General features: G+C 37.9%; 1 protein-coding gene across 7 annotated transcripts in view; it reads left to right on the plus strand.

Annotated features, from left to right (window-relative positions):
• The window catches only part of RABGAP1L (RAB GTPase activating protein 1 like), a 774,838-nt gene that overhangs the window by 301,463 nt on the left and 454,777 nt on the right, over positions 1-18,598 (plus strand). The window lies entirely within an intron of this gene.

Raw genomic sequence — 18,598 nt, forward strand, 5'->3', positions numbered from 1 at the left:
AGAAAGAATTTAAAATTTCTATTTTGCCCAAGTACTTTGTATATCCATTAATAGAGCCGTTGTTTCTTAGAAAAGCCTTATCTTACTCTTGATCCATTACTCCTAAAATATGGTTTTAAAGCTCATCACTAGTTTTTCCCTGCATGTGCTCTAATATATCCTTCTTTAAATGGTGCTCAGAGCTGAATAATGTTCTGTATGTGATATGACCATTAACAAAAGAGAATGGAGTTGTCATTCTTCCTTGGTTTATATAACATTTATTATCTATTTATTGAGCTGCTATTCAGCATAGAAGTAAATTAGGTACCTTTGGTAGTTATATTTTATCACTTAACATATTGAGCTTATTTTCAATAAAGCCTAAGTCTTTTTTGCACCTGCTTAATTATTTGTTCCTTCTTCCTACATGTACAATAGTTTGTGGGTTTTGAAAACACAATTTTATCTTTATCTCCTTTAAATTTCATCTTGTTAGAGTTGGCTCAGTTATTCCAGCCTTTTTAAAACTTCATTGTATCTTTCAGTGTATTTAAACTTTTACCATCTGCAAATGCAATGAATATTTTTAATGTGTAAATCCAGATAATTACTTTTGAAGAATCAAACGATCTCAAACCATATTGGTTATGGGTCCCCCAAACCACCCCAGGTTTGGTGATTTGTTGAAGGGACTCATAAGATTTAGCATATGGTTGTACTCACGGCAAAGATTTATTATACCAAAAGAAAACAAAGCAAAACTAGTAAAGGGAATCAGACAGAAGCATTTACAGGTTCTCTCCCAGTGAAGTCACACAGCACACACTTCATTCCTCCAATGAGTTGTGACATGCGCAAAGTATTGTGGACCAGTGAAGCTCATTAGTGACTCAGCCCTCTAGGGTTTTACTGGAGGCTGGTCATGTAGGTACCCTCTGCCTTGCACCAACCAAAATTTCAAACTTCTGGAAGGAAGGCAGATATTTAGCATAAACCATATTGTTTGTGTAACAGTCCAGACATGATAATTTAGGGAAAGTTTTATATCGTGGTGAGAAACTGTTTATCAGCCACATTCCCGGAAGCCATCCAAGAGCCAACCTTGCAAGGAGGCTGTTCCAAAGATAGTCTCAGCCCAGCTATATTAACTCTTTTCTATACGTTATGTTATATTGAAATTTACTAGAATATGTGTAGTGTTAGTTTTTTAAGGTATTGGCGAGATACAGTATAAACCGGGGAGAGTTACTCAGTTCTTTCCATGCTCATAGAAATAGCTTTGAACATAGGCCTTTTTGATGAGATTAGACTTATTTTTATAGCAGTAGACCTATCATTTGAAAATACTTTACCACTTATGTTGATTTCTTCTAAACAACAGTTTCAGTTATATAATTTTGATAAGAGTATTTAACATTTGCCTCTCCTTTTCCTCCAGATTACTAATTGCAAACTATTTACTAATTTTAAGGTTCCAGAATTCCAAATGGCTAAATTACAAAGATGCTCTAGAACTTGTACAGCCTAGTTTTCTGCTAATTTTTGTATTTATTTTAACATTCTTTATGATTGTATAAGGTTGAGAAGAGAATAACAACAACAAATCACAATTTGGGAAAAAACCCTAAATCTTCATAATTCAAATATCATGAATTATAATATCCTGTTTAAGTTGATTCAGAAAGATACTGCTTATTTAAAATTTTTTTTTTTCCTTCAACGTTCATTTATTTTTGGGACAGAGAGAGACAGAGCGTGAACGGGGGAGGGGCAGAGAGAGAGGGAGACACAGAATCGGAAACAGGCTCCAGGGTCTGAGCCATCAGCCCAGAGCCTGATGCGGGGCTCGAACTCACGGACCGCGAGATCGTGACCTGGCTGAAGTCGGACGCTTAACTGACTGCGCCACCCAGGCGCCCCGATACTGCTTATTTTAGAACACCAGGGCATTTATGGAAATTCAGAAACCTTTTTTCACTGTTGGATAAGAACTTGATTTGATGTAATACAAGTAGATCTTCTGGACTTGTCTGAAGAAAATGTTTTCTTCTAAGCTTATTCTGTATATTGAGTTATACATATTTATTTAAGTTTATTATATTTATTTATTTTGAGAGAGGGACAGTGAGAGAGCGAGCGAGCATGTGAGCAGGGGAGGGACAGAGGGAGAGAGAGAGAATCCTAAGCAGGCTCCATGCTGTCAGTTCAGAGCCCGACATGGGGCTCGAAATCATGAACTTTAGATCATACCCTGAGCAAAAATCAAGAGTTGGACACTCAACAGACTGAGCCACCCAGGTGCTCTGAATGATACATTTTTATAAGACCAAGAAAAAAGTGTATAAGTCCTTCTGCTTATCCATTTAACAAATGAGATATAATTTAATGTTTGATTATTTTTTTTTTCAACGTTTATTTATTTTTGGGACAGAGAGAGACAGAGCATGAACGGGGGAGGGGCAGAGAGAGAGGGAGACACAGAATCGGAAACAGGCTCCAGGCTCTGAGCCATCAGCCCAGAGCCTGACGCAGGGCTCGAACTCACGGACCGTGAGATAGTGACCTGGCTGAAGTCAGACGCTTAACCAACTGCGCCACCCAGGCGCCCCAATGTTTGATTATTTAATTTCACTTACTATAAGAAAATTTACTCTTTGTGTTCTGAAACTACATTGAAAATATAGAAAGATTTTAATAAATGTATTTTAACATTAGGGATATATTTTGTAGGAGATTTTTAAGAATGCCTTTTGGTGGAGAGTTTAAAGATAAGATAAAATCAAAGATAATGACCTTTGGAGTTTTTATTTAAGTGCAGTTCTGCCCAAGGACAAATGAATGATTGGATGACATTTAAAAATGATCTTACAGAGATACAATTTTGTGATGCTCTCCCTATCCCTAATTTATTGTACTCTTTGAATATTCCTACAGAAAACTCATCCATTCTCAAGGATTGAACTACCATCCTTTTAGTAATTATTCTGAAATGAAGCTCTCTAAATCTGGCCTGTACCTGTTCTTCAGTCAGATGTATCTGCCTTCTTCTTATTCTGGATTTCTCATAAAAATTGAAACCTGAAGAGTTACAAAGGGATTTCATTATTGCCAACTTAAACTGACCATCTTTTCTGTTTTGTTTTGTTTTCTTATTAATTTCACTGGTACCGGTATCTTCCTAGATTTCCAGTTTGTTTCTCTGTGTATTTAATAAATGCTCATTGAAAAAAGACTTTCAGAACTTTTTCTTCTCCTTCACTCCTCATGTGATTTGTAATCCAGTTTGTACTGATTCTTTTTTTACTGTCTTTCAAGATACATTTTTTCTTTTTCTTTTTTCTTTTTTTAAATTTACATCCAGGTTAGTTAGCATATAGTGCAACAATGATCTCAGGAGTAGATTCCTCAATGCTCCTTATCCATTTAGCCCATACCCCCTCCCACAACATCCCCCCTGTTCTCCATATTTAAGAGTCTCTTATGTTTTGTCTCCCCCCCCGTTTTCATGTTATTTTTGTTTCTCTTCCCTTATGTTCATCTGTTTTGTATCTTAAACTCCTCATATGAGTGAAGTCATATTATATTTGTCTTTCTCTGACTAATTTTGCTTAGCCCAGTACCTTCCAGTTCCATCCACATAGTTGCAAATGGCAAGATTTCATTCTTTTTGATTGCCGAGTAATACTCCATTATATGTATATACCACATCTTCTTTATCCATTCATCCATTGATGGACATCTGGGTTCTTACCATACTTTGGCTATTGTCGATAGTGCTGTTATTAACATTGGGGTTAGTGTGCCCCTTTGAAACAGCACATGTGTCTCCCTTGGATAAATACCTAATAGTGCAATTGCTGGGTGCAACTATTTTTGGTTTTTTGAGGAACCTCCATACTGTTTCCAGAGTGGCTGCAACCAGCTTGCATTCCCACCAGCAGTGCCAAAGAGATCCTCTTTCTCCACGTCCTCGCCAACATCTGTGGTGCCTGACTTGTTACTGTTAACCATTCTGACAGGTGTGAGGTGGTATCTCATTGTGATTTTGATTTCTGTTTCCCTGATGATGAGTGATGTTGAGCATTTTTTCACATGTTGGTTGGCCATCTGGATGTCTTCTTTGGAGAAGTGTCTATTCATGCCTTTGCCCATTTCTTCCTGGATTATTTGTTTTGTGGGTGTTGAGTTTGATAAGTTCTCTATAGATTTGGATACTAACCCTTTATCTGATATGTCATTTGCAAATATCTTCTCCCATTCCGTCAGTTGCCTTATAGTTTTGCTGATTGTTTCCTTTGCTGTGCAGAAGCTTTTTATTTTGATGAGGTCCCAGTAGTTCATTTTTGCTTTTGTTTCCCTTGCCTCCGGAGACGTGTTGAGTAAGAAGTTGCTGCAGCTGAGGTCAAAGAGGTTTTTGCTTGCTTTCTCCTCTAGGATTTTGATGGCTTCCTGTCTTACATTTAGGTCTTTCATCCATTTTGAGTTTATTTTTGTCTCTGGCGTGAGAAATGGTCCAGGTTCATTTTACTGCATGTCATTGCCCAGTTTTCCCAGCACCACTTGCTGAAGAGACTGTCTTTATTCCATTGGATATTCTTTCCTGCTTTGTCAAAGATTAGGTGGCCATATGTTTGTGGGTCCATTTCTGGGGTCTCTATTCTGTTCCATTGATCTGAGTGTCTGTTCTTGTGCCAGTACCATACTGTCTTGATGATTACAGCTTTGTAGTACAGCTTGAAGTCTGGGATTGTGATGCCTCCTGCTTTGGTTTTCTTTTTCAAGATTGCTTTGGCTGTTTGAGGGCTTTTCTAGTTCCATACAAATTTTAGGATTGTTTGTTCTAGCTCTGTGAAGAATGCTGGTGTTATTTTGATAGTCATTTTATTGAATATGTAGATTGCTTTGGGTAGTATTGACATTTTAACAATATTTGTTCTTCCTATCCAGGAGCTTGGAATCTTTTTCCATTTTTTTGTGTAGTCTTCAATTTCTTTCATAAGCTTTCTATAGTTTTCAGTGTATAGATTTTTCACCTCTTTGGTTAGATTTATTCCTAGGTATTTTGTGGGTTTTGGTGCAATTGTAAATGGAATTGATTCCTTGATATCTCTTTCCGTTGCTTTATTGTTGGTGTATAGGAATGCAACTGATTTATTTGCATTTATTTTATATCCTGCAGCTTTGCTGATTTCATGAATCAATTCTAGCAGTTTTTTGGTGGAATCTTTTGGGTTTTCCATATAAAGTATCATGTCATCTGTGAAGAATGGAAGTTTGACTTCCTCCTGGCCAATTTGGATGCCTTTTATTTCTTTGTGTTGTCTGATTGCAGAAGCTAAGACTTCTAATACTATGTTGAACAACAGTGGCAAGAGTAGACATCCCTGTCTTGTTCCTGACCTTAACAGGAAGGCTCTCAGTTTTTCCCCATTGAGGATGATATTAGCGTTGGGTTGTTCATCTATGGCTTTTATGATCTCGAGGTATGCTCCTTCTATCCCTACTTTCTTGAGGGTTTTTATCAAGAAAGGATGCTGTATTTTGTCAAATGCTTTCTCTGCATCTATTGAGAGGATGCATCTTTTATTGATGTGGTGAATCACGTTAATTGTTTTGCAGATATTGAACCAGGCCTGTGTCCCATGTATAAATCCCACTTCATCGTGGTGAATAATTTTTAATGTATTGTTGGATGTGGTTGGCTAATATCTTGTTGAGGATTTTTGCATCCATGTTCAGCATTGAAATTGGTCTATAGTTCTCCTTTTTAGTGGGGTCTCTATCTGGTTTTGGAATCAAGGTAATGCTGACTTCATAGAAAGGGTTTGGAAGTTTTCCTTCCATTTCTATTTTTTGGAACAGCTTCAAGAAAATAGGTGTTAACTCATCCTTAAATGTTTGGTAGAATTCCCCTGGAAAGCCATCTGGCCCTGGACTCTTGTTTTTTGGGAGATTTTTGATTACTAATTCAATTTCTTTACTGGTTTGGGTCTGTTCAAATTTTCTATTTCTTCCTGTTTCAGTTTTGGTAGTGTATATGTTTCTAGGAATTTGTTCATTTCTTCCAGATTGCCCACTTTATTGGTGTATAATTGCTCATAATATTCTCTTATTATTGTTTGTATTTCTGCTGTGTTGGTTGTGACCTCTCCTCTTCCATTCTTGATTTTAGTTATTTGGGTCATTTCCTTTTTCTTTTTAGTCAAACTGTCTAGTGGTTTACAATTTTCTTCACTCTTTCAAAGAACCAGCTTCTGGTTTCATTGATCTGTTCTACTGGGTTTTTTTGTTTTGTTTTTTGTTTTCTTGTTTTTGGTTTCAATAGCATTAATTTCTGCTCTGATCTTTATTATTTCTTGTCTTCTGGTTTGGGGTTTTATTTTCTGTTCTTTTTCAGGCTCTTAAAGGTATAAGGTTAGGTTTTGTATCTGAGACCTTTCTTCCTTCCTTAGGCCTGAATGCTATATACTTTCCTCTTATTACTGCCTTTGTTGCATCCCAGAGGTTTTGGGCTGTGGTGTTATCATTTTAATTGGCTTCCATGTACTTTTTAATTTCCTCTTTAACTTCTTGGTCAGCCTATTCATTCTTTTTTTTTTTATTTTTTTTAAACATTTATTTATTTTTGAGGCAGAGAGAGACAGAGCATGAACAGGGGAGGGTCACAGAGAGGGAGACACAGAATCTGAAACAGGCTCCAGGCTCTGAGCTGTCAGCACAGAGCCCGACGCGGGGCTCGAACTCACAGCCCTCACGGACCGCGAGATCATGACCTGAGCTGAAGTTGGCCGCTCAACCGACTGAGCCACCCAGGCGCCCCAGCCTATTCATTCTTAAGAAGGATGTTCTTTAGTCTCCAAGTATTTGTTACCTTTCCACATTTTTTCTTGTGGTTGATTTCAAGGTTCATAGTGTTGTGGTCTGAAAATATTCATGGTATGATCTCGATTTTTTTGTACTTGTTGAGGGCTGATTTGTGTCCCGGTGTGTGGTCTATTCTGGAGGATGTTCTATGTGCACTTCAGAAGAATGTATATTCTGCCTTAGGATGAAATGTTCTGAATATATCTGTTAAGTCCATCTGATCCAGTGTGTCATTCAAAGCCATTGTTTCCTTGTTGATTTTCTGATTAGATGATCTATTACTGTACGTGGGGTGTTGAAGTCCCCTACTATTATGGTATTATTATCAATGAGTTTCTTTATGTTTGTGATTAATTGATTTATATATTTGGGTGCTTTCACGTTTGAAGCATAAATGTTTATAATTATTAGGTCTTGGTGGATAGACCCCTTGATCATGATATAATGCCCTTCTTCATCTCTTGTTACAGTCTTTATTTTGAAGTCTAGCTTTTTTGGTATTAGTATGGCTACTCTGGCTTTCTTTTGCTAATTGTTAGGATGATAGATGGTTCTCCATCCCCTTACTTTCAATCTAAAGGTGTCTTTAGGTCTAAAGTGGGTCTCTTGTAAACAGCATATAGATGAATCTTGTTTTCTTATCCATTCTGTTACTCTATGTCTTTTGATTGGAGCATTTAGTCCATTGACACTGAGTGAGTACTGAAAGATATGATTTTATTGCCATTATTTTGCTTGTAGAGTTGAAGTTTCTGGTGGTGTTCTCTACTCCTTTCTAATCTTTGTTGCTTTAGGTATTTATTTATTTTTTTGTTTGTTTGTTTTTTCATCTTTTCTCCCCTCAGAAAGTCCCCCTTAAAATTTCTTGCAGGGCTGGTTTAGTGGTCACAAACTCCTTTAATTTTTGTTTGGCTGGGAAACTTTTGATCTCTCCTTCTATTTTAAATGACAGCCTTTCTGGATAAAGAATTCTTGGCTGCATATTTTTCCAATTCAGTACATTGAATATATCCTGCCACTCCTTTCTGGCCTGCCAAGTTTCTGTGGATAGGTCTACTGCAAACCTGATCTGTCTTCCCTTGTAGGTTAAGGAATTTTTTTTCCCTTGCTGTTTTCATGATTCTTTCCTTGCCTGAGTATTTTGTGAATTTGACTATGATATGCCTTGTTGATGGTTGGCTGTTGTTGAACATAATTGGAGTCCTCTGTGCTTCCTGGATTTTGATGTCTGTGTCTTTCCCCAGGTTAGGAAAGTTTTCCACTGTGATTTGCTCACATAACTCTTCTACCCCTTTTTCTCTGTCTTCATCTTCTGAGACCCCTATGATTCTGATGTTGTTACTGTTTAATGAGTCACTGATTTCTCTAATTCTTTTTTTTTTTAATTTCTCTAATTCTTAAATCATGCTCTTTTGCCTTAGTCTTTTTCTTTTTTTCTGCTTCATTATTCTCCATAATTTTGTCCTCTGTATTGTGGTTCTCTGCTCTGCCTATTCTATCCTTGCTGCCATGGCATCTCTTCGAGATTGCAGCTCAGCTGTAGCATTTTTTTATGTCATCCTGACTTGCTTTAACTTCTTTTATCTCTGCAGAAAAGGGTTCTAATGTATTTTTGACTCCAGGTAGTATTCTTATTATCATGATTCTAAATTCTGGTTAAGACATCTTGCATATATCTGTGTTGGTTAAGTCCCCTGACTGTCGTTTCTTCCTGCTCTTTTTTGGGGGGTGAATTCCTTCGTTTTGTCATTTTGAAGGGAGAAAAGGAATTAATGAAGTAAAAAAAAAATTAAAAGTAAAAAAAATTAAAAAATTAAAAACAACACACACACACACAATCAAATAAATGATGCTAGATCCTAGGTGTATTTTGCTCTGGGTGTTGAAAGAGGCTTGATAGATTAGAGAAAAAAAGAGAAAGGAAAAAAAGAAATTGTCTGAAAATTTTAAAAAGTGAATACACTGAAATAGAATAAAATGAGATGATTGAAGCAAAATAGAATTTGAAAAAAATTTACATAAAAGTAAAAAATCTAGTAGAAAAAAAATTAAAAATATTAAAAAAATTTTTTTAAGGTTTATTTATTTTTGAGACAGAGAGAGAGCATGAGCGGGGGAGGGGCAAAGAGAGAGGGAGACACAGAATCTGAAGCAGGCTCCAGGCTCTGAGCCATCAGCCCAGAGCCTGACGCGGGGCTCGAACTCACGGACCGCGAGATCATGACCTGAGTTGAAGTCGGACGCTTAACCGACTGAGTCACCCAGGCACCCCTACAGAAAAATATTTTTAATAAAAATTGAAAATAAAAATAAATTTTTTCTTTCTGTATTCAAGAAAAAGAAAAATGAAAAAAAAAAAAAGAAAGTTGAATAGATGGACCAACAAACAGACTGAAATATGATAGAAGTTACTTTGTTTTTCCCTAGATGTCAAACTTTGGAGCGCTTTATAGTCTGTGAACTAAGCAGGTGAAGAGACTTTGGTGTTCTTTAAGCGCAAGGTTGGCCCAGTTGCGCAGGGCTTAGTGTAATGCCTCCGTTCTCCACTAGATGGCGCTGCTTAGCTTACTGGGGTGGATTGTTGTGGTATTTGTAGGTGTGTATGTGCATGCCCAGGATGGGTGGAAGTGGCGACACCCAGCTACCCATTCTCTAGTATTGTAACTTTGTTCTCCCCGATCTGCAATCACACACCTATCCTTTGTCTCCAGCTTCTGTCTATTCCCCGCTTTCATGCTGTCTGTGACCAAGCTGTCAGGTTGCCAGGTGGCACCTCCCTCCTGAATTTTATCTCAGATGTGTCTGTGTTTCCAAACCCCTGACTTCTGAGGGACTGTAGCTTTGACCTGTTCACGCCTTCTGGAGGAGGGTGTCATCGAGCATTGGCTGGGTGCTGGCTGCACCCAGGAACGTTCATAGGACTGTGCTGCTGCCAATGCCCAGAGACCGCAGCTGGGTCCCAGCCTGCCCCAGAAAAAGTTCATGTGATCCTGTAGCAGCATTTCAGGGATTATGGTAAATCACAACACCCATATGGTACCAGGCTTCACCCTTAACATCCTTGTTCCAGTACCAGTGAATGTGGTTGTTCTAGGATCTGCTGGGACTTTGCCTGCACAGACTCTATCAAATGTCCTCCCAGCAGGGGTACCGCCTCTCTCTGTGTGGCCTGGGGACCCCTCCGACCTTGCTCTCCGCTCTTTGGGATTCGCCCTTCCCACAGAGCACCACCACATATCAAGCCGCAGAGTTTCAGACTCTGTACTCCCCCCTGTTTAGAGAATCTTAATGGAATTTAAACCCTCTCCTTCCTTTCTCCATATTTTGTTCAGTCCCTGCAGCTGTTTCCACTTTTCCACTTTCTCTCCAGCTGATTTGGGTGGGGTGGGGTGGGGTGGGGTGGTGATTTTCCTGTACTCTCCCCGTGCCCCCCCCCCCCCCCAATCTGCATCTTCTCTCTGCAAGCAAAAACAGCTCCCTGCCTTCCGTGGTTTCTCTGTCCCCCAGTTCACCTCTCTGTGCTGCATGCCTGCTTAGTTCTGTGGTTCAGGTTGTGCACGTTGTTGTGTTAATCCTCAAGTAAGTTTTCTAGGTGTGCAGGATGGTTTAGTGTTGATCTGACTGTATTTCACAGACAAGAGATGAAAAACAACTTCCACGTGTTCTGCCCTCTTGTTCCCTCCAAGATACATTTTCTAAGTAACCACTTTCATCTCTTCCTTTTCTTTCAATTTTCATGTATAGTTTTATTATATTCTTAATGTACTTTGAGTTATAGGAACTTTAAGTTAACTGATAATTTATGGACTCAGACTCTGAGAGTCCTTTCATAACTAGTAAGGTTGCCTGTTCAGTTTTTCCCCTTTGACTTAGAAGATGCTTCCTAATTGTGAATCCAACTCTTCTTTCTTTCTTTTTTATTGTTTATTTATTTAATTTTGGGGGGGGGGGAGAAAGAGTGCACACACATGTGAGCTGGGGAGAGACAGAGAGAGAGAATCCCAAGTGCCGCTGCACCGCCAGTGCAGAGTCCAAAGCAGGGCTCAGTCCCATGAACCTCGAGATCATAACCTGCACAGAGATCAAGAGTCAGACGATTAACCAACTAGGCCAACCAGGCACCCCCAATCAACTCTTCTTTCTTGAAATGTCCACCATTTTGATTCTTTGTCATCTGTCTAGAGAAAAACAGCAATAAATCCTTTCCCTTTGTGACATGACTCTTCTGGTATATAAAAATTGCTTTTGTATCTTCCTTCTCTTCCCAAATTAATCATCTTTATTTCTCCACGCTTTGCTCATTGAGTTTATTTAGCAGATATTTATTGAGCACCTCTTGGGCAGAAGTCACTGTTTGAAATACTTGGAGTATGGTGGTAAACATCAGTGATTAACTCTCTTTTTTCATAGGGCTTATGTCCAAATAGAAGTAAGCAAAAAGCATTTCAAATGAAGACCCTGACAAGTAAAAAATAGTTTTGGATTTTGATAAATGCCGTGAAGAAAAATAAACAGGATTATAGGATAGAGAGGGTGGGGATGCGACAAGGCTACTTCTCCATTTACTTTGGTTTCCAAACGGCACATCATCATGGTTGCTCCTCTACAACAAGATGCATGGGCTTTGGCACTTTTCAAATCCCTTTAACGGTGGACTTCTGACCTGTTCATGTTTTCTAAGTACATAGGAAGGTAGAGGCTTCTTAATTATAGGTGAGATGGAGCTATTCGGACTATGGTATCAGTAAGCCCACTATTAAAAAGGAAGGCACAAAAATTTACACCTTTAGGGTAGTTGTTGGACTTAGACATAGTATTCTGACTTAGTGTGTTCTTTCATGGTACAGTGAGACTAGTAGTGGCCATATCTAGACAATGTGTTTCCATTAGTGCAGTCTCAGATATGCTTAACTGTTTGACCAGCAGTGTTACCCAAGCCTTGTAGTGAACTTTTTCAAGTCTGTTGTGTCTGAACTGTTTTTCAACCAGATCTTATCTCTTTTGAACCTGGAAAACCAATTTCTTGAACCTTATTGCAGGGTTTTACTGTCATCCCTATAAAATTTAATCTCACTAGCCCTTCCTTCTAGTTTTATGTGATCTTTTTGAATCTCGTTTTTTGAAAAGCTTACCCTTTCTGTTGCCTTCCAAGTCAGCAATAATGATATAAACAGAAGAGTACCAAGAACAGAACCTAGCAAAATGTTCCTTCAGATGGATTTTGCTTTATTTGATTAGCACGTTTTGAGTATGACTATATATCTACCTGTAGCTCTACCTAATATCTGGTTCCCATTTTATCTAGTGATAATATCTAGTTTTGTTTTCTCTTCTCTTACTTTCAATTATTTCTTGAGATGTTTCCTTAAGAAAATGAAGCATAGTTGTTCAGCCTACATTCCAGAGTCAAAACTGATTTGGATTTTAATTTTTTCTTCTGTCTCTTGTTATCTGTGAATACTGGATATGTTACCTAACCTCTTTGACTCTTGGTTTCCTAATAATTGTATCTGTTTCATGGGGCTATATGAGATAGTGGATATAAATCACCTGTCATAGTGCCTGGCATAGAGAAGATCCCAGTAAATATTAGCAACACTGGCTGGAGTCATTGTTGTCAACCCTGAAGGAATTAAGTATCCTATCTCTGGCTTTTCTGATCTAAAACCCTTTAAGTGCATGTGCCCTTAAACAAATATATACATAGCTAGATCTTTACCATATCTTCTTCGGGACGGGCACAGTGAAACATGTTTGTTGTAAGTCTTATAAGCCACTTGCCTAGAGTTTTACTACATAAAGCATCAAACTTACCATTTCTGAAATTCATATTTTCTTAGAAATCTTAAACTTTGTCTTCTGTCTAGTCATTTATTCTCTTTTTGATGGTCCACAGTTTCTCAAGAATTAGATATTAATAATGATCTTTAATAGCCCCCTTGGTTTATCATTGTCTGAGCCTAATAAAAAATGAGACCTGGGCATGGGATGCTGCAAGTATGGCCTGGGTCATTCACTTAGCCAGGGCTCTTAGGTCTCTGGTAGCACAGAGAATGAAATTGTCTGGAGTGAAGAGAAAGAACTTAACACAGGTACTGTATAGTAAGTACCATGAAAATGTCTTCATATTTATCTCTTTTTAGGAACTTCATTTCACAGCTGAGGTAATTGGGCATCAGATTCAAATACTGGGGTGCCTGGGTGGCTCAGTTGGTTAGGATCCAACTCTTGATCTCAGCTCAGGTCTCAATCTTAGGGTTGTGAGTTCAAACCCCATGTTGGGCTCCACACCGGGCATGAAGCCTACTTTAAAAAAAATTCAAATATCCATGTCATCTCACATCCATTAAGTGATGGTATGTGTAGAATTTGAATCTAGTTTTGTCTGATACTAAAACCATGTCCTTTCCACTCCATTGTATGCTACTTCTCCATTCCCCTACTATTTGGCGGTTAATGTTATACTGACATATATATCAAACTGATTCTTTTCTTTCACTGGGCATCTATCCCTGGGAAACTAATGAAGGATTGCTTTAGAAGAGATTTTCAAAGTCAGAGAATTGATAAGGATCATGATGAAAATTGGCACATTTCCCCTTGATAGGAAAATGTGACCATTTCAGCAGTATTATAAAACCATGGAATCTTAGGGTTTGAAGAGACCTTTTTGGTCCTGAGTTCTGGTTTAACAGTCATATATGTGGGATACATTGTAAGATTATTTTAATATTGCTGTATCTGAAATACTTTGCAATTTAAGATCAGTTTTTGCCTTTCTTTATTATACTTCTCTATAATACATTGTTGTTTTAAAAGTTTCTTTGTGTTTCTCTAATAGTTAAACAAACCTGATATATGTGAATAAGGATAAGTGAATAGAACTTTCAGAATCCTTTTTCTGTGTGTGATACTATGAAAGGTATCTCTTTAATTATCATGGAGGGATACTAATGACTTATGCTAAAATTCTGGAAGAGAGTTTTACATGAAAAAAAGTGCAGGTAGGCTGATTTTATGTTAAATAATTCTCTATGTGTGAGGTTTATCAAAACTTCTAATAATAGTTCATGTTTCTTTCAGCCATATTTACAGAAAAATTACTTTAGGATATTAAAGTGCAAATAGAAATCATCTTTAGTGTCTAATATTCTTATTTCATAATTTTCCAGCTTTATTGAGGTGTAGTTGACAAAATTGCATATATTAAAAGTGTGCTTTTTTTTAAAGATAAGAATTCACCCTACTCACTCTTGTTTAGTGATGGATTCATTTTCAACACTGATTTTGTAATCTTGCAGTGTTATAGCATAAAATATGGTGATTAATTCTAGTTTACACAAATTTTATTGAAGTAAAATTTTTAAAGTTCCATATTATGGAGTAGACAGATATTTTTGTATAAATATCATGAATTTCAAGTAGTGGTTAGTTCTTTAGGCTAATATTGGACATTATTACCCTAAAGAATCTAAAGACAAAACTTAAGAAGAGAAAAAAGAATAGACATTGACGTATATATGGTAAAACCATTTCAATAGAACCATAAGTTTCATGGGGGCACAGACTTTGGTTCACCACTGTATTCCTGTCTTCCGAAGTAGTATGCCATACCTGGTAGGTGTTCAATTGAGTATTTGTAGTAAACACTGACTATCTTGACTTTACAGATTAACAAAGTGTTTTACACAAAAGCTACAAGCAGAGCATACTTACTTGGGGTCACTGTACCAAACAAATGCTTGTGTGTGTTTATGTTTATTTCTTTTTATCTGAAATAAGAAAAATACAGCTGTGACTGTGCAACAGCTTTCCATAAATTGCTGAATGTCAGGTAAATGGTGCTCTGATTTATTGTCCTAGATAATAGGCTCAAATCTTTGTGTGTTATATAATTGTATAGGGAAGTGTTGTTGATGAAGGATAGTGTTTTGGTTACCAAGTATGAGAAAGTTTCATATTGTTGCCTGTACCTTTCTAGCAAAGATATCTTTACTTCTTTCTAGTAAATCAGATCTTTTCTCTGCAGTGAATTTTTCTAAGTCACTAATCCAGCATTTCTAAGAAGTATAGTCTGGACAGTTTACATCATACTCACCGGCAGTACTTATTAGAATTGAGGAATCCCAGAAACTATCTTAGACTCAGTAAATAAGAATAACTGGGATGTGAGTCTCTGGAACTCAAGTTTTTGACAAGCTCTACATGTAATTTCTCTCTGCACTCAGAGGATTGAGAATCATTGCATTAAATTTTGCCAGAAGTGTCTCTGCCTTGGGGAGAGGCAGGATCTTGGAGGCTCTGGAGAAGGAATCTCTCACTAGAAGTTCTCTGCTCCACTTACGTCCCAAATGAACCAGTTTTAAGACACTGATTGTGTCAGTGTGAGTCACAGCCAAACATTAACCATACTGTTAGATTATAACTCTCTTATATGATCAAGTCCTGTCTATAGACATGGCCCACCTTCATTTTCTCACCAGTTGCACTGGACTACTGCCACATTTGGCAGGTATTTACCTAAATGTCCTGGCTCAGCGTCACCCCATCTCAGAGTTGGTACTATTTCCTGTTTTGATCCCCCTTCTTCTCACCTCTATATTATCAAATATAAAAGGATTCTGAATTTCACAGCTTAAGAGAGGCACTTTTTTGGGGGTGCCTGGGTGGCTCAGTCGGTTGAGCATCAGACGCTTGATTTCAGCACCAGTTTTGGTCTCACGGTCTTGGGATTGAGCCCCTCATCAGGCTGTGGAGTCTGCTTAAGATTCTCTCTCTCCCTCTCCCCCACTTGTGTATATGTGTGAATGCTCTTTCTTTCTCTCAAAAAAAACAAAAACAAAAAAAGGCACTCTTTCTAATGCGTCAAAGTTCGGTTAAAAACGTAAATTTACATGTGTACAATCTGTTTAACCTTATTTGTGTCAGCAATGTAAATGGTAATGGTGCCTTTTATATACAAAGATGGTGATACTGAATAGATTTTCCAGAAGTAATAATGAATTTTTAGTTTTATATCCATGTTGTAATGCCTGGCCCTCCTTGGATTCAGGGGCATTCCAAAACGCAGCATTTAGAGGACAGAACACACTAATTAACATACATAGATTAAATCCATGACTTCATTGGCATTGTGCCCTTGCCAAGTTAGTCTCAAAAGTTGGATTTTGCCTGTACATTTGTCTCATTTTCCTAGGCAAGAGTTAAGAAGGCTGTGTATTAAGCTTTTTTGTATCCCCTAAACTAATTAGTATAATGCCTTAAACTTAGCAGATATTTAGAAAAAAAAAAACCCTGATGTATTGATACTGATTCAGTATAAGGGCATTTCAGCCACTTTGCATGGATTTCTTTGGGAAGGATCTACTAGGATTTTAAATTTCTATTCTTGTTTTATGTAGTTGTTTTGTGTTTAAATTCAGTCATATTTAGCACTTCCCTATCTTCTTGCTGAAGCTTGTTTTTAATCAAATGTGATTATTGTGTTAAGGATATATTAGTTTTCTTAGGGAATTAATATTCTTTCTTGTTGCATTAAAAATTTTATTGTAAGCTTATGATGTGACTTGGACTGGAGACAAAGGGTAATATTAAGACAACATTCACTGTCTCTAGTGGGGAAGGAAGGTGCAAATATTCAGCTTGCTTTCAAATACCCACTATACCTATTAGGGAGTAATTTATTTAAGAAGGTGATAATTTCTTTATATATTAGAAATGTTGATAAATTAGACAAAATCTTAGAAAAGTGAGTATTTATTAGAATTTAATACTGGGATATTGTATTTTTTAAAGGACTTAAACATATCTGAATCAGAAGTAGGTGCTGACAGGGGCTCCTGGGTGGCTCAGTTGTTTAAGCGTCTGATTCTTGATTTCAGCTTAGGTCATGATCTTGCAGTTTGTGAGTTAGAGCTCCTTGTTAGGCTCTATGCTCACTGTATGGATCCTGCTTGGGATTCTCTCTCACCTTCTCTCTGCCCCTCCCCTACTCATGCTCTCTCTCTCTCAAAATAAATAGATAAAAATTTTTTTAAAAATTAAAAAAAAAAAGAACTAGGTGCTGACATAAATAGCTCTGATTTATTGACCTCTAAAGCAAATCCCATTCAGGTGTTAGATATTGTGGTTACCAGGTTAAAGTACCTGTTCTGTACATCATAGGTGTTGGAGAATCCTCCTTGGTGGACTCTGAGCCATGGAGATTCATAATGATTACAGTCTCCTAGGAAACTTAATCTGGCTGCAGATTGCAGAATTTATTTCAGGAGACAGAGACCAGATAAGACTATTTTGGACTGAGTGTTTGTGGCCCACCACCTACCCCCACTCCCCCCAAGTCATATGTTGGATTTCTAACACTCAGTGTGACTAAATTTAGAGATAGTCTTGTGAGGCAGTAATAAAGGTTAAATGAGGTCATAAGGGTGGTACCCTAATATGGTAGGGCTGATAACCCTTATAAGAAGAGGAAGAGATACCAGAGTGTTTCTCTCGCTCTCTCTCATGTGAGGACTCAGCAAGATGGCAGCCATCTGCAAGCCAGGAAGAGAGCTCTCAGCGGGAACTGAATTGGCCAGCTGCTTGATCTTGGACTTCTCAGCCTCCAGAACCATGAGAAATAAATTGTTTTTTTGTTTAACCCACCAGTCTATAGTAATTTGTTATGGCAATCAGAGCAGACTGAGAGTCCATTGACATAATCTGAGCTTGAGGTGGTAGGGGGAGTGGTAACCAGGAAGAAATCAGAGAGATGGGTATGGTAGAAATGGAAAGAAAGTGACGATATTAAAAAAAAAAAAGGCCTAGAGGATCTAGTTAGTGGCTGACAATATATAGGGGGCAAAGGATGAAGTAGATATTTTTGATAGGCCTTAAAATGGAATATTTATCAACTTTTCTCAAAGTGGGGAAAAGTGTTTTAGGAGTAAATGTGTTGAGTTCCCAAGACCATTGCAATTTTTGTGATTTGCTTAAAAGATTCACAGGACTCAACATATAGTCCTATTCATGGCTGTGATTTATTATAGTAAAAGGGACACAAGGCATAATTAGCAAAGGGAAAAAGGCACGGGGGCAAAGTCTGGAGGAATCCAGGCACCAGCTTCCAAGAGTCCTCTCCCAGTTGAGTTGTGCAAGACAGGCTTTATTCCTCCAGCATAAAGTTGTGAAAACATACGTAAAATGTCGTCTACTGGAGAAGCTGTCCTAAGCTTTGAAGTCCAGGGTTTTTATCAAGAGTTAGTCACATAGATACCCTTTGGTTAGCATGTACCAAAATTGAAGACTCTAAAAAGAGGGGTAGGTGTTCAACCTAAACTGCATTGTTTGTGCACAGAGTTTAGGCACAGTAAACTACACTTACCAGTTAGGGCATGGTGGGAACCCTCCCAAAATTGAAGTTCCCAAATGCCAGCAAATGGCCAGCCTTGTAAGCAGGCCTTTCTAAGGATAGCAGTCTCTGGCCTGCTATGTTAACTCTTTAATGCACAGGAATATTTTAAACTAGAAAGAGGAAATGACAAATATGTAACTCTTTCTTTTTAACATTTTTTTTAAGTTTACTTGTTCATTGTGGAAGCGGGGACAGAGAGTGAGTGGGAGAGAGAGAGAATCCCAAGCAGGCTCTGCACTGTCATTACAGAGCTCGACACAGGGCTCAGTCTCATGAACAATGATATCGTGACCTGAGCTGCAGTCACGAGTAGGGCACTTAACTGACTGAGCCCTCAGGCGCCCCTGTCACTCTCTG

This window comes from Lynx canadensis, chromosome F1 (genome assembly GCF_007474595.2).
Source record: "Lynx canadensis isolate LIC74 chromosome F1, mLynCan4.pri.v2, whole genome shotgun sequence".
Lineage (NCBI taxonomy): Eukaryota > Metazoa > Chordata > Mammalia > Carnivora > Felidae > Lynx > Lynx canadensis.